The sequence below is a fragment of the Sinocyclocheilus rhinocerous genome, unplaced genomic scaffold (assembly GCF_001515625.1).
Source record: "Sinocyclocheilus rhinocerous isolate Xijiao unplaced genomic scaffold, SAMN03320098_v1.1 scaffold4684, whole genome shotgun sequence".
NCBI lineage: Eukaryota > Metazoa > Chordata > Actinopteri > Cypriniformes > Cyprinidae > Sinocyclocheilus > Sinocyclocheilus rhinocerous.
Window position 1 is genome coordinate 83739 of NW_015661982.1, and position 5625 is coordinate 89363.

The window sequence follows — 5625 nt, forward strand, 5'->3', positions numbered from 1 at the left end:
GGTTGTTTTCTCCTTGGCATACACTAAAAAAAAAAAAAAAGCTCCCTGCCTCCAACAGTAAAACTCATAACATTTGCACATTGCACATGAACATGTTGTGATGTTCCATAGGGACTAAATGTTCATTTTTTTTATGAGCAGGGATCCTTCTGTGTTTTATCAAACAACAAGCTCTGCAACCGAGACGACATAACAAGCATGTGAGAGCATAAGAGCCAGCAGAGGAAAGAGTACAGGTCCATGTGGAATCTGTGCCCAGCCCACAGACTCGCCTCTTGCATGCTCATTTATGAAATATTTTGGCTAATTGTATCAGTGCTTTCAGCTGTCATTTAGAATGTAGTACTCTATTAGACACATTTTACCAATGTTTTATGTGCACTGCCATCGATAAGTTTGGGGTATATATGTATGTATGTGAAATATTATTACAATTTTAAAAGTACTCTTTTCTATTGTAATATAAAATAGATTAGTAATTTATTCCTGTTATGGCAAAGCTATTTTTTCAGTGTCACATGATTAGAAATCATTCTAATCATTCTATGCTGATTTGGTGCGCAAGAAACATCTTTTTTTTTATCCCTGTTAAAAACAGTTGCTTGATATTTTTGTTGATTGGAAACCATGGTACATCTTATTATTCTTTGATGAATAAAAGTTCAAAAGAAAAGCATTTATTTGAAATAGAAATTAATTGTAATATAAAGTCTTTAGTGTCACTTTTGATGAATTTATTGCAAACTTGTTGAATAAAATTCATTTCTTTAAAAAAAAAAACTTACACATCCCAAATTTTTTGATGGAGGCTTAAATTAAAAAAGATATGTATTTGCAGAATAAAATATAATTGATTTTTTGGGGGGTTTTTTGTTTTTATCTTCAGAAGTTTAATAACTTATTGTTTACTTTATGTTATTTAACATTTTGTCCATGACCCTACATAGTGCTAGTGGTTTGGAGAATGGATGGATGGGTCTACACTTTTGTACTGTTATGTACTGTTGTACATCTTTGAGACAGATATGTGCAAAAGCTGTGTCCAGTGCTGAAGAGAGTGACGGTATTTGTCAGGATGAGGAGATTATATGACAACAGGTTCTCCTCTTGGCTTTATCTCCTCTGCGTTGCAGAGATGATGAAATACCTTCAGAGAGGCTGAGTGGTTCTTCAGGGATGTGTGAGAGAGCTCTGCCGGCCATATCTGTCCCGTGGTGATGCCTTTCTATCAGCCTTTTTATTATAGGATTTAAACAAATGGTTTCTTTCACTTTCACATATCACACTGATGAAATTAAAGTGTTTTCTGAGTGCGCTTTATTGTCCCTCCCTTCACCTTGACTCACAGAGCTGATTTATGATAAGATTTGTGATGACTCTCTTGCTCTCTTCTACATCTCTCTTACTCGTGGCTTGGATTAAGGTATGATTAAGTCATTCACTGTCACCAGATTGGCAGCTGTGTTATGCTACGTCCGCCCCCTCCGTGTGGCGTCGTTCTCACCCGTGCAGCCCACAAATTGGAAGCAGCTCTTTGGCTTATGAAATGTCACTGGGATTGCAGCATCTTAAAAGGGTATTTCACTTATTACATCGCTCCTCCCTCCACTCATCATTTATTTGTGAATTATGCCCATGATTCTGAGCGTTGCCACAGCAGCACATCATGATGATCTAATCTTCTCCCTGTCATTGCACATGGACCGGTGTCAACGTTGCACCGCTCTCTTACGATTCCCTGCCGGAGCGATGACTCACAGCCATCTATACGCTGTTACACACGCCATCCCGGCCACCCCGTCACACACGCGCTCACCGCTGCTGCTGGCTTGAAGGTGCAGTGATGGAGAAATGAGAGCTGGGTTTCTTAAAAGGTCATTTTAGATCTCTGTAGGCTTCTGTGTGCTTTTGCATGTGCAAACTGGCAGTCAGTGGAAAACTGCATAATGAGGGGGTAGATGAGTTTGTCCTGTTCCCACCTGAAGATACAGAGCTGTCACAGGCTGACATAAGTGTCTCCATTGCTGTCAGCACACTGTGTACAGGCTAAGGGATTTTAGCCAATCAATTAGCACCTTGCATGAACTATAGACTCTGTTCTGTCATGCTGAGATGGGAGGACACTGTGTAGGGGTGGGTTATGGCAAAGGATGTGTAGATGGATGGATGAATCAGACTGTGTGTAGAATGGAGTACTAGTGTGCTGCATACTGCGCGGTTTACACATTTACGGTTAATATTATGTTTATCACACAAGCTTATTGGATACCCTTGTATAATTGAGTAAATTTGTGTCCAGTTATGTTAAAGTTATTTATTGAATTTTGTTTAATGTTTATTTGTGAATTAATTACATTTGGGGTTAAAATTTAAGCACTCAGTCAAAATTGTTAAATCACAGTAGATATTATATCTTGAACCCTGCCAAGAATATGTCTAAATCATATTTCACCCTTAAAACATAAATTATTTTCTGTCTTTGTTTTTTGTAATATAATGACATTTTTGGCAATTAAATATTAAAACTTCCCCCAAATTCCCATTATCGAAATGCTAAAAAAAAATTATAATAATTTTCATTACTTAAATGCTAAAAAAATGTATATTATTCTTAATTGTAAAACATTGTGGTAGTGTTTATTGTGCTGCCTTAACACTAATTTAAATAAAAATGAAATTATTATTTTTAATGTTTAAATGCAGGGAAGAAAACAATTAATGCGTCTATGAATTAGAGATTTGCGGAAATTGTCACAGTTCAGCAAAGTACGGTTCTAAAATAATTAATGTTGATAAATTTATCCATTTTCTTTACGCAAACAGGGGGAGTTATCATTTTGTGAAATTTTCATTCATGCTGTAATATACTGCCGAAATGCTGAGAGGTGCATTAGTATGATAATCGGTATACAATGTTGAATATAACTGGAGAAAGCCAAGGACTGTACAGGAAACTGAGTGAAATAAATGGGAAGGAGAGACATGTAGTGAGGGTAGAGTTGGGAGATTGCTCACTGTTGCTACTGGGAATCCTCCAGCGCTGATAGTCATGCTTTGTTTAGTTTCTTTATCAATATTGAATTAGTCAGTGGAGAGTGGAACATGGCTCTCGCTGGGACTTTGACACTGTGCAGAGGTTGCTTTGTGTGTATGTGGAAGAGAGACGGGATGAGTGCTGTTTAACTATACATGTTATTTTTGTAATTGTTTGGCTTGAATGATGTTGTTTTTTTGGTTGGATCAATGATGTCCCTCTTTAACCTCAGGTTGTTGATAGTCCATGTTAGGAATGTGCAGAACTACACATTTCATTCAAATCAACTAGTCATTGGGTTATGTGAATGCCTAGGCGACTAATCAGGTCTGGTTTTAGGTTCAACTAGTTGTTAGACGATTATTCAACATTGTGACCCACTCTACTCCCATGTGCAGGCGTGTTGTTAGTTGACATCCTGGTTAAGGTTTCCTCTGGTGGTCCTCTGAGAGATCTTCTGTGTCTTTCTGAGATCCATTAAACATTAAACTCTCAATCTGCATCAGCAAGAACAAAGGCTCCTTCCTGTGTACTTCCTCTGTTGTCTTTTCTGCCCGCCCTCCTCTCTCTCTCTCTCTCTCCACGTGTCCTTGTTTTCTCTCTCGGCCTCCTGTCGTGCATTACCAGCCAAAGAATAAAGCTCCAGCACAAATGCACTCACAGACAGCAGATGCATGCTGGTTGTTGTGAAGATCACCATGAGGTATCTGTTTTTGGAAGCCAGATCTTTCACTCTTCATAATGTTAAGTATGCATTTCTTCTTGGGTCCAGCATATGTTGGAGACAAGTGTGTCACTTAGCACTTGCTGTGTTTATGTGTGTGTGGTTATGGGTCAGGATGGTCGACTAGTTACCAGCTATCTAACAACCAGCTAGTTGATTAGGGAAGATGATGTTTTTATGCTTTTGAAGCAAAGATTTGGGATTTGCAACATCTCTGTGAATGTTTTAGTATGCTGCGCTTTTACTGTCTCCGAAAAGTTGCATGTCTCAATTCATTGTTATTAAAGCACCATTTCCACAGCCATCAAAGCACCGCTTATGTACAAATTCACCACCTTCAACAGATTTTAAATGATCTCTATCAGGCCTCAGATCACCTGCTGTGAGAAATGATCTGTTATTATGCAGAATCCACAGGTGTTGTGGAGAGATTAAAGGACAGTATTTTATTGCTGATTCTTTATGGTGTGGCACTTGTTCTCAAGTGTAAGAACACATTTTATCCCCAAAACCAAATGGAAAAAAATGTGAAATCATTTTTTTATCAAAAAAATTCAGTCCGCTATTACTCCCCATATTTTTTTTTAAATATTTTTTATTTATTTGTTTAAGCTATTTAACTTTATCCCGTTCATTTTCATTACTATATGTGTCTGCTTTTTATCATTATTGTATTCATATTCATACTGTATTACAGTTTAAAAATTACTTTTGCAATTATACTGTATATTTTTTTAGAAAATTTTAAAATTATAAAAAAGTATTTATATAATATATGTTGTGCACCCACAGTATGCTCTAATATTTGAGTTTGGGATTTTTTTGAATGCAGAGTAAATATATGCCTGCACATTGAAGAACATGTTTTATGAAATTGATAGTTTTGTGAAATGTAAGGTTAGAGTTATTCAGCCTACAAGTGCTGTGCTTAACATCCATAAATCCCAAATAAATGCATCTGTTCAGAGTCTGGTGGACATGGCAGTCTGTTTTATGCATGACTTATCTAGTACAGACTTGTCAAGTAGCCATTCAGGCAGTCCACCAACTAGTTGATTAAAATATGTATGCACATGTCTCATCCACTCTTTGCCTTTAGCTAGCTTTAATATCTGAGATCAAATCTCCCATTAGAGAGTCATTAAAAGACTTTACCTTCACCTCTTCTGAAGGTGTTTTTTCCCTGGTTCTGTCTCATGTCTGTGTGTGAATGTAAGTGTGACGGACTGTAATTGGTCAAGGGGTGTGTTCTTATCTGTACATGGTTTGTCAATACATGTACATCAACCATACACAAAGTGCTTCAGTGATGTTCAGATCATAATCTAGGAGAGAAGAGTGGACCATCTGAGATCGAGACGCCTCACAAATGAGAGAGTGCAAATATTGACTGCAAAAGTGACGCAACTGCGCAGGAGTCATCTATCAAACCCTCACCACATGTCCTCTCTGTCCTCATTACAGGTGTCTGAACACTCACTGAGATTCACACACTTCCACCCAGGACAAGTCAACTAATGCACTGACTTGATTTATCAAGACCAGCTGCAGCTACAAGAAGTAAGTGTTGTTTTGATTGCTTGTTTTTTGAACTGATCACTAAAAAAATCCTGAATTTGTCAATCAGCTATTGGTAATTGGCCTAAATTTATTTATTTATTAATGCAGTCATTTATTCATTCTTTCATTAATTAATTTCATTCTTTCAGTATTTCATTAATTAACAATACACATGATCCTGTATGATGAGAATTTGGTTTTCTGTGATGTATTAAGCATTGTTGCAAATTCTGCTGATAAAATGTCAGATGGTAAAATTATGTAGGTGACTAATATTAAATGGGCATTTCATGATAATTCATTAAAT

The 5625-nt window shown here is 36.9% G+C and overlaps 1 long non-coding RNA gene across 2 annotated transcripts in view; it reads left to right on the plus strand.

Annotated features, from left to right (window-relative positions):
• Positions 1-5313, plus strand: part of LOC107726988 (uncharacterized) — a 69077-nt gene extending 63764 nt beyond the window's left edge. For both annotated transcript variants that reach the window (XR_001638317.1, XR_001638316.1), the window contains one exon: positions 5223-5313. This is a non-coding gene — a long non-coding RNA (uncharacterized LOC107726988). The remainder of the gene's footprint in view (positions 1-5222) is intronic.
• The last annotated feature ends 312 nt before the right edge of the window (positions 5314-5625 follow it).